General features: G+C 37.5%; 1 long non-coding RNA gene across 3 annotated transcripts; it reads right to left on the reverse strand.

The window, feature by feature from the left end:
* Positions 1 to 1,328: 1,328 nt before the first annotated feature.
* LOC119230343 (uncharacterized) lies at positions 1,329 to 8,194 on the reverse strand. 3 transcript variants are annotated; one of them, XR_008549414.1, is made up of 5 exons: positions 8,059 to 8,194; positions 7,789 to 7,891; positions 7,291 to 7,530; positions 4,075 to 4,134; positions 1,329 to 1,540 (listed from the first exon to the last, which is right to left on the reverse strand). It is a non-coding gene; the product is annotated as an uncharacterized LOC119230343 (long non-coding RNA). The 3 variants fall into 3 exon arrangements; XR_008549413.1 differs by lacking the exon at positions 7,789 to 7,891; XR_005121739.2 differs by lacking the exons at positions 4,075 to 4,134; positions 7,789 to 7,891.
* Between the last annotated feature and the right edge of the window lie 11,544 nt (positions 8,195 to 19,738).

Below are 19,738 nucleotides of genomic sequence, written 5' to 3' on the forward strand. Positions count from 1 at the left end.
TTGTTACCACTATGTGCACACACAGAGATTTTTGCTTAACCACTCTAGACTAGATTACATACATCATGATTATTTAAAATCACTTAATACTTCAGTGTATATTTCCCAAGAACAAGGGTATTTTCTTATATAACCACAGTGTAGTTATCAAATTCAGGAAATTTAATATTGCTGCACTGATTTTATATGATATATAGTCCACTTCCATTTTTAGCAATTGCCCCAATCATATCTCACATAGCAATTTTTATTCCAGTACAGAATCTAGTCCAGGATCATATATTGTACTTAGTCATCACATTTGTTAGTTTGGAAGGGTTCCTGAGGCAATTTTGTCTTCTTCCCCAAACTCGATAACTTTGAAGGTTACAGGTCAGTTATTTTACAGACAATCCTTCAGTTTGGTTCAACTGGTGTTTCCTCCTAACGGGGTGCTTGTTCCACATTATTTGGCAGCATCAATACATGTGATGTCATGTCTTTCTTAGAGGGACCCACCTGCAGGCACATCCTGTTCGCTTGCCCTTTATTCATCCTACTCATTGTCACCCCATGGTGAAGGTGTTGTTCTGTTTCTCCACTACAGTAAATTATAGTTTCTATAAGTTATAATTTGAAGGGAGATATATTGAGATTATATTGATAACCTGTTTCTCATCAACACCTTCCCCACCTGTGCCATCCTTCCCAACCCCAAACTCTGCCCAATTAATTCCTTAATTTATATTTTGGGGGAATCAGTAGTTAATTCTGTCCTCATCATATAGAAAACCTTTTAGTGCCTGGGAATGCCCAGGGGGTGGATTTGGAAAATCACTACAACTCTTAGATTTATTTTAATTTTTGACCAAGCTGATTGAATTCATGTAAATTAGATGTGGGTCTGTTGAATTTCTATTATACTAACCATACAATAAGTCCTAGGGGGAAAAACTATAATCACTCAAATTTGATATGGACAAAATGACTGTCCAATAAATCAGATGTTCAGTGTATAGTTTACAGAAAAATGATCCTGGTGAATATAATTTCAATAAAGTAAACATTAAAATGGTTTAACTGTGCTGAATAGAAATTTCAGTAATAAATTAAACTGACCTAATGATATTTGTTCTGTAAAGTCTTGGCTTGACAAAAATTTTTCTGCTGTTATAATTCTGAATAAAATGTTTGTATTCATAAAGATGGAACCCAGATGTTTATAAAAAAGTGGGGTCAAACTTGCAGGGTGAAAAAGAATAGCTGGTGTTTTCATCCTTGGGTGTTGGAGTTTGGACTTCAGCATTTGAACTTCACATTGATCAGTTACTAGATGTGGTCATGGACAAATTATCTCAGTTTTGCCTCAGTTTCTTTATTTGTAAATGAAAAAATAACAATATGCCATACTTTATGGTGGTATGAAGATTAAAAGACAACATACAAAAGGCTTAGAACAGTGCTGGCACATAGTTAATCTCAGTTAACATCTTCATCACCACCACCACTATCTTCATTATCACAATCAGCTTCTTCTTCTCTACTTCCAAGCTGAATCTTCCTAGCATGGGGAAATAAAAAAGATACTTAAAGGCTGGAAACCTTACTTGGCCTGAGACTAATTGATAAAATAAGAAAATGATCCAGGTTACTGATTATTATTCTTTGATAGCAATAGTGCTTTGATAATTTATAAACTGAGTAAAGTAGCACTATGACAGCTTTTTAACATAGGTCACTAGAAGAGTTGACCTTAAAATGTTTAGATTATACCTCACACTTGCGGTTTCAGCTCTGGTAACATTGTTTTAGTTCCCTGGCTACAACTACTACTGTCAGGTTGTCAGTTTTCATGCTGATGGCATGTGATGAGCTTCAACCAAATTGTCTTATTGAATCCCAGCAACAGGCGTATGAGAGAGATATTATTATTAGTCTCTTACTAACAAAGAACCAGGTTTTGGGAAGTTGTAAGATGTGCCCAAGGTCATGATTCTAGGAAGAAGCAAAACCAGAATTTGAGCCCTGGTATGTAAAGTCCAGTATTGATCCATGACACCATAGGGCTTTCTGGAAACACACCCATCCCTGTGGGATTGTTGCTGTTGCACTACACATTGATTGTGCTTATAATAGATCGGTGATTCTTCAGATGTGGTGTTGCAGAAAATGCTATCTCTTTGCCAATTTTATTAATCAGAGTTATAGAATCCAAGGAGATTGTGTTCAGATAAGAATAAAAAAATATGATAAAGAGGTCATGCAAGTTTAGTTAGAGTTAATCAGCATTATAGAATCAAAGGGTGTAATAACAGATAAGAATAATTTAACGACCCTGTAAATGATATATAGTTAGGTTTAAAGAATTAAAAAGTGGTGTTGACTAAGCTCTCCAAGATTAGCCATGAGAGGAAGTTGTTCCCACCATTAGGCCAACATGGATAAGGAGAGGAGTCTACTTCCAGAATCTGGAGAGAACTGAAGTCCTATTTTAAGGACCAACTGGTCTACCCTCTCCAGAAAAACACCCTGTTATGCCTGCAACAGTTGGAAGAGAGTAAGGGTAACAGTACCCCAACCTCTCTTTCTTCCCAATATCTGACTTCATGTCTGTGCCTCCTACTGACCAAATCTGACTGGAAATCAGGGAGGTCAGGGGAGCCTCAGTGACTCAGTGGTAAAGCTCATTCTTTCTGGGCACAGATTTAGACCAAGATGGGTAGAAAGTAAACCTAGAGAGAAAATGGAAGCTTTCTTTCCTACTGGGCATAACTGATAAATTATTCTAAGTTATGGTCACTACATGATCCTATGTGATGTGATTACATATATGATCACAATATCAGTAAAGAAATTAAGCACTTTATAAATTGCTCAGTATAAACATACATAATGACAAATAGCATAATACTTCTAAGTGTGTATGTGGAGGGGCCTTTTTAACAATAGAGGACATCTTGAAGGTCATGCTAGTGTAGGTAGGAGGGATCTAAGAGGTTTACATATGATCATGAGTCCTCTCCATGTTATTTATATATAAACCTGTCCTTTGATCAGTGGCTGTAATTGTATTTTAAAGATTGTGGCAAACCTTACAAATTTGACTCTTTGGCTTCAAATAGGCTTCCATCTTGGTGCCAAGAGTTTACTAGACTAGTGTGAGCTCCACTCTGGTTTCCAAATGCACAGTCCCGTGGGACCCTGGCATGTTTCTTTGACAACCCTGATTACGTTTTCTCTTGTACATCATCTGCTGGGAAATCATATTGTCATCCATCCTTTCTCATCTTGCGCTTCTGTGTCAGGATCTCATGTCATGAGCATGCTTGGCAGGATTCAATATATATCAAGGAAATCAAATGAGACTATTAGTAGAGGCTATTCTCTTACTCTTTTAGAAGATCACTCATATGCCTGCACTTGGGTATGGTGTCTGCTACAGGTCAGTTTATTTCTACCTTTGTACTCCCAAAGTCACTTCTGAATTGAGATTTCCCAACCAGTACAGAGTAAAACAAATGTAGTCTTGGTTATGTTCTAACAAATCACAAGGTTGAGCTTAAGCCAGACCAAAACCTCACTGGTTGAAGAGAGTTGAAAACTCAAATCCATTAATTATTTGCAAAGCTCCATCTTTTCCCATCTTAACCAAGTGGTGTCATTCTGGCACTATGTAAATCCTTCCCAGCAATGCCTTCAACTTATGGCATATATCCAAGTGGGGAAAAAAATTCTTGAGCTAGTCAAGAACAATGAGATTTATGAATTTAAAAATTAAAATAAAATTAGAAGATGAGGTTAAATTGAGTTGAGGGCGGAAAAGCGGCCCAGGGATTTCTATTATGATATATTTTGTCAAAATTTCCCATTTCAATTACTCTTGTTCTAATTTTTCTGAACATTAAAGCACTTTGTTTAGGGGGAAAATACAAATCGATAGAGAATTACTTAACTAGGAAATGCAAATCAATAGCAACTTCCTTATGCAGGAACTTTTTGGTCTGAAATGCTTATCAAAATACTATTTGTTCTAAAAGCATGGCTTTAATAAATGGTAGCTTAGAGTGATACTATTTACATTTCAAAGCACCATACCACAACTTTTCATTTAACTCAGGACACAACCCATTGCTATTTTTTTCCATGTTTCTGTACCTATGATAAAGAGAAAATAAGTAAACAAATCAAATCAAAAGAGCAGTGGAAAGGACAATTTCTACTGAGTTAATATATAATCCCCATTTAAGCCAAATGTGCTATATTTTCTACTGATGAATTTCTAATGAGAACTGATTAGCATAATGATCGTTGAGAAGAACTGTGACTTTGAATGGAAAGCTAAGATTATTTTGTGCTTGGTCTCATTTTGTTTTGGTATTCTGATGACTATCTATGACAAGAAAACAAAAACGCTGAACCATGAACATTAAAATGTTAAGTATCAGCTGTAACTATCAGGGAAAAAAATGTGCAGGAATGGGACCTTCAGTTTATGATCCTGAGTATAATACTAGCTATTTAGCGTTGACAGAATCACTTTTGTGGGGTTTGTTTGTTTGTTTGTTTGTTTGTTTCAGATAGCTCTTGGCACAGGACCTGTCCTTTTCTGATCATGTACCAATGGTTGCCCACATTTTTTTAAAGATTTATTTTGTTTATTTATGCATATAAGAACTGAGGTCTAGGCAAAGGGTGTGGGGGATGAGAGGACTCACCGGAGACAGAGTGGGGAACAGAACAGGCAGATTGACTGAAATACACTGCTGAGGGGAGCAGCAGGTGAGACAGGAGAGGTCTGCTATGCCATGTGGGTCAGCTCCCTGGCCGGGGATCAAACTCATGACGATAGTGCCTGACAATAGCTTGATAGTGCTGACACTTTAACCCCTGTGCCCCTAGGGAGGCCCCAGGTTGCCCACATTTTTATAAGGCTCTCCTCTGACCACAGTGGACTTAGACCCCACCAGGCCACTTCAGGTCTTGCACTAGGATTGGGCTTGTCCCAGAAAGAGCATCTCAGCAGTGACTGTAACTGTGATGTGTTACTTAGGAACTGTCAGTGCCCCAGGCCCCACTTCTGAATAGGCTGGTCTACAGTGAGGGGAATAAAGCAGCATGTGGTATGTAGAGAAACAGGCAGAAGCATCTCTGGTGAGCTTCATACCTTTGTTTCCAGGAGTCCTTAATACCCTTCTTCTTCCCTGCTCTTCCAGAGACTGAGCCATTGGCCTTTTGCTTTTTGAAGTTACGTTTTATCTCCTTTAGTTCTGGTTAGAGTATGAACCCTTCACTTTCATACACTTTGGCCAAGGTCCTGTATGTAACTTTACATTTTTTTTAAGATTTATTTATTTATGCATACAAGAGCCTGGGTACAGGCCAGAGGTGTAGAGGGTGAGAGGATTCACCAGAGACAGACTGGGGAACAGAACAGGCAGATTGACCAAAGTGCACTGCTGAGGGGAGCAGCGGGCGAGGCAGGAGAGGTCTGCTGTGCCATGTGGGTTTCTCTCTGGCCGGCCAGGGATTGAACTTGTGCTGCAGAGCCTGAAGATAGCTTCATAGGTTGTGTCTTAACCCCTTGCACCACGAGGGAGGCCTCCCATAAATTTACATTTGTAACTTTATGTTATGTTTTGAAAGATCACTTTCAAAATTGTCTAAGTTTCAAACCCCCATAAATCTGGACCCACATTTATTCCTAATCAGTACAACTTAACTTCATTTTAGTTACCTCACTTGTACAAAATAGGAAACCATTCTTAAATGTCACTAAAATTCTGTCACTCTACTACTATATAATGTACAACTTTCCTTCATGTCCCTTTCAATTTTACAACCACTGGGAAATGATTCCTTTCATTTAAACTAACACTTCAACTGTCTCCAGGTGCCCTTGATGAGTAACAGGAAAAATTTTGAGAAGGAAGTGACCAGGAGAACTGGAAACTTGAGGGAATTTCAGGTAAAATTCTACCTATCATTACCCCTCTGTAACAGACAAAGGGTCTTAATATTGAAGGGTCAATTGCTGAAATGAAAATTCTAGGTGTTATACGTTGGGGATTTTTTTTCATTAAAATATCGTACTTCCTCCCTGGTAACCAGATGATGCTTGGAAGTTTTGTGGTCCAGTGTTTGATTCTTTTGCATTTTCCCCACTTTGTCCATATTAATATAGTATATATTAAATGTATTATAAAGATTTTATTATGAGAAAGCTGTTACTATCAAGAGATGAAATTTTTTATCATTGTTTTTTGTTAGCTGTCAGACACTGAATCTTTGTCATATAGCTCTGGTTGCCCCTTATCTTCTTATTTATCAACCTATTTCATCTACCTCAAAATTTTCTGGTTCCAAAGGTTATTGCAGTTTTTCTACTGGTATGATTATGGTTTCACTTATTTTTAAGAAAGAACTAGAGTCACAAAGTGGTAGTTAGGGAAAAGCTTATTAACTTTAAAGAATCAATAATAGTAGCTATGTGTGATGATAAAGCATAGCTTTTTGGGGTATTATTTCTTTATTATTCTCACTGACATGCCCACTATCAAAATTACAACATGAGTACTATATTCCTAATGGGGGGGTTAACTGGGACCATTTTTACAAATGTATGAAATTAGCCAAGGTTAGGTTTTAACTGATAAAACTGGCTACTAAATGTCTACCTAGTGCTAGATTCATTGAATTGTAGTTACAGGGGTTGCAGTAGGACAAATGGAGGATGGTTAGTACTCAGAAATGTAAAAGATCCACAAGGATAACACAGTCCATAGTGGTCTAGCAAGTAGCATATGTGGCATTTTTTGGGGGGTGTGACCCAGAGCTCTGGCAGTACATGTAAGTAGAGAACAAAGTAGACAACAGAACAAAATAATCCTTTGCTGTAGAGTCCAATAGCTGGTGGGGCAAGAAATAGGGTTATAACTTCCAGGGAGGGAGAACCAGGCAGGGAGTGGGTAGGGTTCTGGGCTAGGCTAGCTCAGGGTCCTGGTACTAGAGGGCATTGTCTACTAGTCAGAAGACAATCCAGGGTAAGTCTTGATCCTCCTTCAAAGTTATTCTTCATTTACTGTTGTCAGACCTGCAAGTTTAATCATATTCATTCCCAGTGTAAGCATTTTTATAGCTTCCATTGCCAAAATTCCTTGGTATGAAGGAATTCGTTAATTGAGTTATGCCTTCCCTACCAATTTCATTGCCCGATCTCTATATTCCAGTACACCAAATTACTATAATTTCCAAAGAGTAAATCTACTTATGAATATACTTTTTGCATATACTCTTGAATGGTAAGACTTTTACCATGAGCAATCTTGTCTTAGCTCAAGTAGCACCTCTTTTATGTCTTCCAGTAGAGATGATTCCTTTTGTCCTTCTACATTCTCAAATTATAGCAGCATTGTGCAAAGTTGGAATTTCATTTACATAGTTATCTAATACTAGAAATAGCTCATGGTAGATAGATTCCATGAATTATTCCATGAATAATTCTTTAATGTTGTATCTGGCTTCTCTTGGACACTTAGGGTTCATTGAATGAATCTTGGGCATCAGGTGGAGATTTAAGACAAAATAAAGGAAGATTTGGTTATATAAAGAAGAGCCCAGTGGCTCTAAAACCATGGCTAACTTCTGCTGAGCTCTTTGCTACCCTCCTCTATAACATCTTTCAAGCTAGAAAGATAATTATTTTTAGATTAAGAGGAAGAATTAATCTTACTTAAATGTCTGAAATTAAGTTACTGCAAAGTCATAGGTTAGAAGCATATAAAGACAAAAAGTTATAATTTCATAAGTCACCTATCAGAAATGCAAGTTTCCTTTGAAGAAGCTCCAGGTAGTAGAAAGAATCAGGGCTTTAGACTTAAATAGCATTTGGTTCACAGTCACTTGTAAGTATGAGCTGTTGAACAAGACATTTAATTCTCTGAGCCTTGGTTTTGCCAAATTTTAAAACAGGGATAGTAATGCTAACTATAAAAGATTGGTAAGAATAAATTGAAATTATAAAGTGAAAAATGTTACAGCTTGGGCTTCAGAAATGTTTATTCTTACATGCCAGCTACTCACTGTTTTCTGATTTCTCAGAATTATGATCTTTCCAGAATTATGTCATGGATAAAAATACGTATCAAAACTGTTATGCAAAACATAATTTTAAATATAAACATAAGTTACTAGGAATGCTAATACTACCTAGAAAAGAAAAATGAATATGTTTTAATAATCTCTTCCAGTTCCGTCTATGATGTCACAAATGGCATGAGTTTATCCTTTTTGATTGCTCAGTGGTATTCCATTCTCTATACTGCATCTTCTTGATCCACTAACCTGTTCTGGGGCATTTAGGTTGTTGAGAAAGTTAACCATAATTATACATAAATAAAAAGCATAAATAAAAGCTGCTGATATGATTTAAGCATGGGTGACCAATAACTTCAATGACATGGACAAAGTTATACAAAGATACTAAAGAGCAAGTAAATTGTTTTATACTCACTGTATACCTGGAGAACTTAAATAGTATTGATTTAATCTGAATTGAGCATTACAGAGAACTTTGCAGCAACAGTAACTTAGTGAAGAGTGTTTTATTTCTTCTGAGAAATAAGACACTTTACTCCATTATCTTCCCAATTTTTACCACTCTACTAAACTTTGTGCACCAACTTATATCTTAACCTCATTGCCTACTTTGATCTTCTGAATGAGTGAAGAATGTGACTGATACTGTGCTAATCAGGAACTATGTAGGGAAGGTAATTTTGAGAGACTTAGTTCCAGGTAAGCTAAATTGACACAATAGAAATCCTCTGCACTCTGAATGATTGTGTAAAATTCCATCTCTGTATCTTACTTTTCCTAGCCTGATTTTTTTCTTGTTGATATCCTTGGGATAAAATCCTCTCCCCAGATATCCTAACTCCCCATGCCCAAATTGAACTCTACTTGCTATTCAATAGAGAAATGAACTCAAGACACTATATCCATTTCCCAGTGCAATGCTTAACTTTTGTTTCATAAGGTGTTCCCAGAACTAGTAATCACACTCAACCTACATGATCTAGCAGAAACTTGTTTAAAATGTGTTCTAGTGTAATCATTTTTCTGTTACTCTGAAATGCAATCCTTGTTTTTTTTTCTCCTCATTTCTCTTGCAGTTGTATCTTTTGTTTTACAAATGTGGACAGGTCTGTATTATATTGAAATCCTGGATAGTAGAAAAATAAATTTATTGTTTAAGATGAAAATAATTTGTCCTGGTTCAGCCTTTGAAGAAGCGTTTAGAAAATCATACCATTAACAATAATTTACTCATTTGTATATTGTATTCAGATTGAAGAAGTCTTTCTTCAAACTTGGCTTTCATGTGGAGATTATAAAGCATTTTGAATGGTTTATAAATACAGTTTGAAAGCTTAAATTTGATGATTACACTGCACTGCTGTCCCTGCTTCTTCTTACTTCCACATAGAAGAAGGAACTTAACACATGAGAACTGGTGTGTTAAGCCATTGGAGGTCATGATAAGCTGATGAGATGAAGGACCAAAGAGAAGGTAGATCCCAAGTCATTAATCATCACAATACAACGTCTCTAGGCCAGAAAATGACTGGGGAGCTTCCTGTGAAAGTTTAGAACCTTTTGCATAAAAGTACACTGAAACTGAAGGGCAGCTGTTGCCTTGAGAATGAGCCAGTCATCTGTAGGCTTGGCAGAGACTCTAGGAGGGAGCATCAAGTAGTTCTGATTGTACAATAAAATAGCAATTTTATTTATTGTTTTTTAGATTAATTTTATTTTTTATTGCAGTAACATTGGTTTACAATCCTGTGCATAGACATAACACTTCTTCAAATGTATGTTACCACGTCACACGCATCATTAGGACACCCACACTCCTCACCACAGCCCACTGGAGCCCCCCTTTGGCCTTCACCTTCCTCCGCCTCTGCTGTGGTATCCTAAATTTTACAGTCAGAATTTTAGGGTTTACATTTGACTTGGTTTTCTCTAACCCTCTGTTTTATTTGTGTATTCCATGTCTGAGTGAAATTGGCATTTCACTCCTTCTGGCTCATTTTGCTAAGCTAATTCTCTCCAGTTCTATCCATGTTGTTACAAATGGCAAGAGTTCGTCTTCTTTTATAGCTGAGTAGTAGTCCATTGTGTTTATATACTACATTTTCTTAATCTACTCATCTGTCTGTGAGCACTTAGATTGCTTCCTTAGCTGGTTATTGTAAATAACACTACAGTGAACATATATCCCTTCAAATTAGTGTGAGGTTTTTGTTTGTTTGTTTGTTTTGTTTTTATGCCTTGGGTGCCAAAAAAAAAAGTGCAATTGCTAAAAATGGAATTGCTGGATCATATGAGAGATCTACTTTAATTATTTTGAGAAGCTTCCATTCTATTTACCATGGGGACTGACCAGTTTCATCCCCACCAACAGTGTATGGTTTCCTTTTCCTCTACACCCTTGCCAGCATTGTTGTTTCTGATCTTTTTGGTATAGGCCATTCTCACAGGTGTGAAATGGTATTTCATTGTGGTTTTGATATGCATTTTCCTGATATTAAGTAATGAAGAACATTTTTTTTCTTTTGCTTAATGGTCATCTGCCTTCTTTGGAGAAGTGTCAATTTAGTTTTTCTGTACATTTTTGTGATTGATTCTTTGTTTTTGTTTTTGTTGTTGAGTTGTATGGGTTATCTGTAGACCTTGTGTTCAAGTCCCTTGTCAGATGTGTGAGGTGCAAGTATTTTTTTTTTCTAATTCAGCTGGTTGGCTTTGTTTTAATGACAGTTTCTTTTGCTGTGCAGAAGTGTTTTAGTTTACTATAGTACCATTTGTTTATTTTTGCTTTTGTTTTCCTTGCCATTGGCATCAAAGCCCCAAAGACATCACTGAAATCAGTGTCATGGAGAGTTTTACCTATGTTGTCTTTTATGTATTTTATGGTTTCTGTTCTTACATCTTTTGTCCTATCTTTTGTACTCATGGAAATTCTGCTATTTTATTTATCAGATATACCAGAGCAGAAACAGTAATCAAGAAACTTATGCCTTCAGATTAATTTAGATATATTCACATGTTTTTGATTAATGTAAGAGTTCTCCTTCTAGATAAACTTGTTAATTCATTTAGTGGAATCAGATCTATCTTCCTTAAGGAAGAGAAATAGAATTGTTTACAAGGGGTACAGTAGCGACCAGATCCCTGCATGTGTTTTAATCTCTAGTGATATACTGTGTGGGAACTGAGAAAAAGCACCATCTTTATTTTTTAGAGTTGGCTTGTTATTTACCAACCTAATGCTGATTTAACACAGGAGTAAGATGAAAGTGAGAAATGGAAAATATTCTCAGCACAAGCTGAAAAAGAAAATTCAGGTTTGATATATGGCCATTAGCTATGCTTAATGAATCTATTTAATTGAGGAGATATGCTGTTTAATCACTGAATTATTGTAGGGATAGAAGATGGAGGCGGACTTTGCCTCCTTCAACCAGCAATTTACATTCATTTGGTCTTAGAATAAGGTTGGTATTAAACGATAATGACAATGATCCTTAGAGCTTTCTTTGCCTTTTTCTAAGGTTTCACTATTCAATATAATATGAAGATAAGGAATGAGTTAAATATACTCACATACTAATTCAAATTTACAAACTTTATTTTTGAGTGTTTGCTATTGCCAGCACTGATTAGGTCCCAGATATGAAGAGATGAATGTCATCATTTCTGTTCTGATGACAGATGGGCACAGAAAATGGTATGCTTAGAGTTAGGATCAGTAGGCTGTACCTTAGATTTTCTAAAAGTACAGCCTGAAATTGATGCTCTTTTGCAAATGACTTACTGATAACAGTGTTTCCAGCAGAAACCTCTAAGGAAGTGAGGGAAGCAGACTAGGGCAGGGGAAAGCTAAGCAGAGAAGTGGGTTTCACTCAAATTAGCCTTAGCCTGATCTTCAGGGTAGCACTGGAGAATAAAGCGCTGTTCTAACTCAAGTCAAGAGCTTGAGTGTGGGCGCCATATAACCATCTAGTCCTTTGACGAGGGCTCTCTGGACATTCCTGGGCTGGGCTCTTAGTGGCCACTTATAATTCTCTTGAAAAAGATAAGTACGAACCATTAGCAGCCAAGACTCATAGCAGGTAGGAGATAAGTGCATTGGCTCAATAAAGGCAACCAGAGCGAGGCAGCATCCACTATAGGGGACAAAAATGAATATAACATGGCTTTAGCCTCAGGTCTAAGTCAATCTTATTGTAACATTAAGCTTTACATTACAGTGTGACAGATATAATCAGGAGAGTTTATACAAGATTGCCCAATACATGTCCATTGGCACTTGAACTCATTGTGTAAAATACTGGAAGCATTTTTTAAAGTAGTGTTTTTCTTTTTTTTTTTTTTTTTTTCTGGTGTAAAGAGCATAGTCATGCAAGTCTATTTGGGAAAGGTGGCAACCAAGGAAGATTCACAAGGAATATGTTATGTGATACTCGTGAATGGGAGATTAGTAAGAGTGTGTTGTCTAATCCAAGACTCTAATTAAATCTCAGAAGGAATTATTTTTAACCCTATTGTCATTCTATCCCATAATGGTATAATTAAACAATTGCCTGTAGATTAAAAGATAATCCCACATAATAAGATATCTATCAATTTATAGATAGATAGGTGATATAGACATATATTAAGTGAGACTTTAAGAAAGGACTAAGGTTGGGTTTTAAAGAAACAGGGCTTGATAATGCCATGATAAAAGTTTTATGATTACAATCACATGGTGTTGCTATTCTCTCTTGGAATTTGGAAGGCAGCTATCATCTTGAGTCTATATGAATCAAGATTTGTTTTGAGAGATATATTTTTGTTTAATAATGGACTTGGCCTGTCAAGTTAAATGATTGAGGTATGTTTTCATAAAATGTTTTCCCAGAGGTAGTCTACAATAGCCAGTGAAATTTTCATTTCATGCTACATTCTTTGATTTGATACATCTTGGAAGTCATGTTGGCTGTAGGCTTGTAGGACCTCCAGGGAAAACAGTCCCAGCCCAGAATTGGGAACATCTCTGATTGGTTTCAGGTTTTCATTTCTTGTCATGTACTCCTCCAGAGTTTATTTAGTTCACAAATAAAAGTTATCTTATTTAGTTCAACAAATAAAAGGTATGTTTCCGCAGCCTTATCTGATAACGCTGCCCACTCAAATATCCCGTGTTTCAAAAACACAATAGAATTAAGTGAGATTTATTTTTATGTGTGGTTTAGTATCCATTGCTATGGTTTCCTTATTTGTTTTAAATTCGGGAATATAGTGTTTGGCTTAGAGGTTAAGAAACTGGCAGGCCATTTATTTAATTGTACTCATTATTTATTGCTAGAGGTTTTCATATTTCTTGTCCATTTTTACTGGTCTTCTCACTATTTCCCCAGAACTTTGTTTTGACTTATAACCTGGAAATTTATGTTTCATTTAAAAGCAAGAGGAGAAGAGAAAGGAAACATTTTATGACAATCATAATTGCCTTCTACATTTGCTAATTTTCTTTTTGTAGGAACATTGAAAAAAATTGCTTGCATACAGACACACCTGGGAGACATTGTGAATTCAGTTCCAGGTGATCCAAGAAAGTGATTTATTATAATAAACTGAGGCACACATTTTTTTTGTTTTCCCAGTACATATAAAAGTATATGCTTATACTCTACTATATAGTCTATTAAGTGTGCCATAGTTGTGTGTCTCAAAAATGTATATACCTTAAGTACCTGATTGCTAAAAAATGGTAACCATCATCTGAGTCTTCCGAAAGACATAATCTGTTTGCCTGTGCATTGTCTTACCCCAGTGTTAATGTCTGCTAACTTCTCGGGATGGTGTTTTTGGAAGGTCATGGCAGCTGTGACAATTTCTGAAAAGAAGACAAAAATGAATTTTGCTGCATTGATTGACTTCCTTTCATGAAAATTTCTCTCTATCATAAATGATGCTTGACAGCATTTTACCTGCAAAGAATTTCTGTTAAAATTGGAGTCAATCCCCTCAAACCCTGTCATTGCTTTATCAACTAAGTTTACATAATTTTCTAAATCCTTGTTGTGATTTCACAGTGTTCATAGCATCTTTACCATGAGTAGATTCCATCTCAAAAAATTCATCTTCTTTGCTCCTTCATAAGAAGCAACACCTCATCTGTTCAAGTTTTATTACAAATTGCAGCAAATTAGACTCATCTTCAGGCTTCCCTTGTTACTCTAGTTCTCTTCCTGTTTCTACCACATCAGGCAGTTACTTCTTCCACTGAAACGCTGAACCCTTCAAAGTCATCCATGCTGTTTGGAATCAACTTCTTTCAAACTTCTGTTGATATTTTTACCTCCTTCCATTAATCACATTTATTCTTAATGGCATCCATAATGGTGAATCTTTTCCAGAAGATTTTCAATTACTTTTCCCAGATCCATCAGAGAAATCACTATCTATGGCAGCTATAGCCTTACAAAATATATCTCATCAATAATAAAACTTGAAAATTGAAATGACGCCTTGATCTATGCATGGGCTACAGAATAGTTGCTGTGTTTGTAGGCATGACAGCAACATTAATCTCCTTGTGTTTCTCCATCAGAGCTCTTGGGTGACCAAGTGCATTGCCAATGAGCAGTAATGTTTTGAAAGGAATCTTTTTTCCACCTGATCAACAGGTCTTAGGACTGGACTTGAAATGTACAGTAAACCATGTGGTAAACAGATATGTTTTCTTCTAGGCTTTATTGTTCCATTTTTAAAATATGGAAAAAGTTAATTTATCATAATTTTTAAGGACCCTAGGATTTTCAGAGTGGTAAAAGAGCCCCAGCTTCAAATTAAGGCCATCAAATGCATTTGCCCTTAACAAGATATTTAGACTATTCTTTGCAACTTTAAATCTTGGTGTTGACCTCTTCTCTCTAGCTATGAAAGTCCTAGATGACATCTTCTTCCTACAGGAGGCTGTTTAGTATACACTGAAATCTGTTGTTTATTATATAGCTACCTTCACTAATTAACCTAGCTAGGTCTTCTGAAAACTTACAGCTGTTTCTATATCAGCACTTTCTTCACCTTGTACTTTTTTGTTATGGAGATGGCTTCTTCCATTAAATTACATACATGAACAAATCTCTGCTAGTTTCAAACTTTCTTGTCACTTCCTTACCTTTCTCAACTTCAGAGAATTGAAGATAGGTCCTTGATCTAGATTAGACTTTCACTTGAGGGAATCTTGGCCTGGTTTGATATTCTATCCAGACCATTAAAACATCTTCTATTGGCACAGTTGCTGGTACTCCATTACAAGAGCAATATCAAAGATCAAGATCACCATTACAGACATATAATAAGGGAAATGTTTGAAATATTGGGAGAATTACCAAAATATTGGAAGAAATATTGGAGAAGGACAAGGAAAACACATGTTTGAAAAATGGCACCAATAGACTTGCATGACACAGGGTTACTATAGACCTTCAATCTGTAAAAAGTGTGATGTCTCTGAAGCATAATAAAGCTACATGCAATAAAATGAGGTGTGCCTGTATCTGACATTCTCTTTAAGAAATGTGTCATTCTTCCATGTTTGGTGATGTGATCTTTGTAGATGGTAGATGACCATAGAAAGAGGAAATTTCTTATGAGGAGGAATACGAAGGGAAAGAATACAAAATTGTCTGAGTTAAGTGATATTTGGAGCTTATCATCAATGGGACTTTTACAAAGGTTGATGCTGATAGAACAAAGCTACACTAGGACATATTTGCAATTTGTCTTTCTGAATTTTGTTATCCTAACTTACTGTTTTCTGAGAAAAGAGAATACAAAGGTCTAATTCAAATAAACAAGGACAAGTAGACAGAGGAAATCGACCTGTTTATTTGCATAACTTCTGTCCTTTTATTTGCATACTGCCCACAGGGATAAGTGAATAATTTAACTTTGGGAAACTATGCCTTTCAAGACTATGGTTCTGTAGGCAAAATGGAAAGTTTAGTAAGCATCTGAGAAATGAAAGAGTAGAAAGAATTCTTGCAAAGAAATCCTCTCTTAGCTAAGTAACTATTAAAAAAAATCCTGATTATCCTTCTTGAATATCTGCTTATGTCATTTTGCTGACGATGCTTTGACTCAACATTGCAGCTTCCAGGGAGACAATTCCTGAAGGGTTCCAATAAAATCAGAATAGACTTTGAATTTGTCTATTTCTCTTTTTTATCTTCATGTTTTGGTTTAAAATAGGAGCAAGCAGACTTCTGGATCTGCTTTCATTTCTCAGGGTTAGTCATGCCATCGTTCATTGGTTTTCTCTAGTTGATTCAGTCCTTTAGGGATGCAAAGCAGCTTTTAAAGCTCTTTTTGGTAGCAACACTTTGAATTTCCTTTAGTAAGTGTCTCTTCTTCCACTCTCAGTTCAGTAAGGCAGCACTTACTTCTCCACCCCATCATCCAGCCCAGACCCTTGATGATCCAGAATGATCAGGATGGCAACCCAAGCACTTCATTCTTATCACCAGGCTGGAATAGGGTTTGAAGCTTGGCCAAACCATACATAGTCCTATCCTTGCAATCAGACTACTCAATTAGTACTTTCTTAAGAGGATAAAGGAGATTTCTCTTTTCTCTTGGCTTCAATTCTAAGTAGTTATAAATTGAAAAGCCAAATGAAAAGACACTTTCTCACTCTCATTCTATTATTAAAAAATAATGTCAGGAACCATGTTCACTACATTTGGTTCATTACATAAACTAATTTTCTTAATAACTCTTTGAGGTAGGTAATTCTCCCCATTTATACTATATTTATATATTTATATATTATTAGAGAGCTATATTTAATATAGGTATATATATTAACATAACATAGCTTTATTATTGCATTTTGTATCTTTTGCATCTATATATTATTATATAGCTCTATTATACTAAATATAATAAGAAGTCCTTTGAATGGTGCGTCCTAATAAAAGAAAAGGTAGTCTGGCTTGACCCATTTTAGACAGATCTGAAATTCATGCACTTAACCACTACACATTAACCACGGCATTCTGATGAATGGAAAGAAAACCTGCATTTAGGGGGGCGGAGCAACATGGCGGTGAGGAGACGCTGCGAGTAAGATCTCCCATTAAAAAAAAGTGAATAGGGAGGAAAAGCGGCAGGTCCCAGTGAGAACTGGGACACGGAAGATAAACGGGTGACTTCAGCGAACTGCCCGAAGAAGAAACTGGCCATAAAAGAGGACTAGAAGGGAGGGAAGCGCAGAACCCTGCTCCCCTCCCCCGCCCACAGAGGCGGCACTCTCCGACCGGCAGAGAGGAGGAAACAACAAACCAAAAACGGCCCACAAGAACAAACGACGTAGCAAGCGGGACCGTGAGTGGAAAGGAACTATTGCAGCCACCACACCCCGTGAACGGGAGCTGAGGCGAACCCCTGCAGGATCCGCATTAGAGAAGAACAAAGACCCCGGGAGACGCGCACACAGCCCGGGCTGCCGGTAAGCTGGCGCGGAACGCGGCGCGCTCGGGAGCTTGAAAAGCAAGTGCAGACCTGGATCGCCGCTGCCCAGGTCCGCGCCTGCGACCTAGGCTTGCAGGGAGACGCGCGGAGGTCCCTCTGAGGTGAAGGTCCCTCCCTGAGTAAGCAGGAACCAGGCGCCCAGGCACGGGAGCGGGTGCAAAAGGCGCCATTCCCGCGCCACTGAACTGGGCTACAGCCCGCATCCTGGAACTGAGGGCTTTGAACTGAGACCTGGGGCACGAAAAATTCGGGGCGTGGGTTTCTCCCACGACGGTGGGCACAAGGCAGACACAGCACCCCAAAGCTGTTGAGGTGTACCCTACCATTCCCGCTCTGTTCTCTGTCCCACGGGGTGGGGGGAGGCGAAAACAGCCCCCCAAGGACAATAGGAGAGATCTCTGGCGCCACCTAGCGACCAGGAAAAAAAAAGTCACTAACACCCTATAAAACAGGACATTTCTTAAGACGGCTTGAAAAGGGCAGAAGGTTTCTGGAGGACCCAGTGGCCAGCCGGGAAGTTATTCACGCCAGGCCCCTTCCGACCAGCAGTCTGAGCCCACAGAGGGAGCAGGCACCCACGTCCGGGGCAGACGGGTGCGCAGAAGAGTGTGCCTGAAACCGGAGGCGCAGGACTGCATCCCGCTTCGCCATTGAGAACAGGGACATTTCTTCAGTAAAACTGCCTAAAACCAGCAGAAAGCTCCCCCAGAAGACAGAGATGGCTCTGGAGAGCCAGAGGGGAGCGGAGAAGTTCACCCAAGATGTCAGTCAGTCCGAGCAACACAGTGTCCCAATGCATACGACAAATTAGAAAACAGACAGTAGGGAGTAGAAGAACACACGCAACCTAAAATCCTCAGGAAAGAAGCACACCACAAAAAGAAAACACTCCCCAGATTGCAACGACAGCAACTTGGAAGAACTTCTGAGCCTTCCAGAAAGAGAATTTAAAATTGCCATGATTAAAAGTGATAGATCAGAAGAAGGAAATGAGTCCTAAAGAGGGAAGTAAGAGAAATGCAGGAGATCAAAGATTAATGGAGGAACTAAAGAACTCTGGGAAAAGCAATGAAAGCAGAAATAGATGAAATGGAAGAACGAATAAGTAATCTTGAAGACACAGAAATAAAAGAAACAAAACAGAAAAGGAAAGAGAGTACGAAGGAGAAAGAATGAAGAAAGACTTCGGGAACTATCTGACTCCATGAGGAAAGAAATATAAGAGTTATAGGAATTCCGAAGGAGAGGAGAGAGATGTAGGAACAGGAAAATATTTCATGGATATAATTGAAGAGAACTTCCCAAATGAGAAGAAGGAGCTGAAATTGATATACAAGAAGCAAGAAGAACACCAAACTTCCACGACGAAAGGAAAAACACAGCAAGACACATAATAGTAAAGCTCCCAAGAATCCAGGACAAGGAAAAAATAATGAAGCTGACAAGAGGGAAGAAACCAGATAACATTCAAAGGAAAACCAATCAGGCTGACATCAGACTTCTCTGAAGAAACATTACGGGCAAGGGAGAAGGTGGAGGGACATAGTCAACAGACTCCAGAAAACAGATGCCAACCAAGAATACTCTATCCCGCAAAAGCTCTTTCTCCATGAAAAAGAATATGGAACCTTTCCCAGACAAAGAGAAACTCCGGAATTTCATTGCGACTAAACCCCCACTCCAAAAAATACTACAAGATCCTAAAAGCCAGAACCTCAGAGGGACGAATAACAACGAAAGAGACCAAAAAAAAAAAGTTATTAAAAGAATAAATAAATAAAATCAAAGGAAAGACAAATAATGGCAAATACAGATGCTACATATCAATATTAACTCTAAATGTAAATGACCTAAAAACTCTTCAATAAAAAGACACAGAGTTGCAGCCTGGATTAAGAACAAACCCAACCTTTTGCTGTCTCCAGGAAAACATATTAGCTACAAAAGATAAAAATAGGCTCAATTCAAAGGATGGAAAACATCCTACAAGCAAATGGGCCAAAAAAGAAAGCAGGAACAGCTATACTTATATCAGATAAAACAGACTTCAAACTCAAAAATAAAAAGAGACCCAATGTCATACATTATGATTAAGGGACAATACTTCAATGAAGAAATAACACTCATTAACATATACTCACCAAACGAAAAGCACCCAAAATATATCAGACAA

Source organism: Talpa occidentalis, unplaced genomic scaffold, assembly GCF_014898055.3.
Source record: "Talpa occidentalis isolate TD23 unplaced genomic scaffold, MPIMG_talOcc4v2.1 talOcc4.679, whole genome shotgun sequence".
Classification (NCBI taxonomy): domain Eukaryota; kingdom Metazoa; phylum Chordata; class Mammalia; order Eulipotyphla; family Talpidae; genus Talpa; species Talpa occidentalis.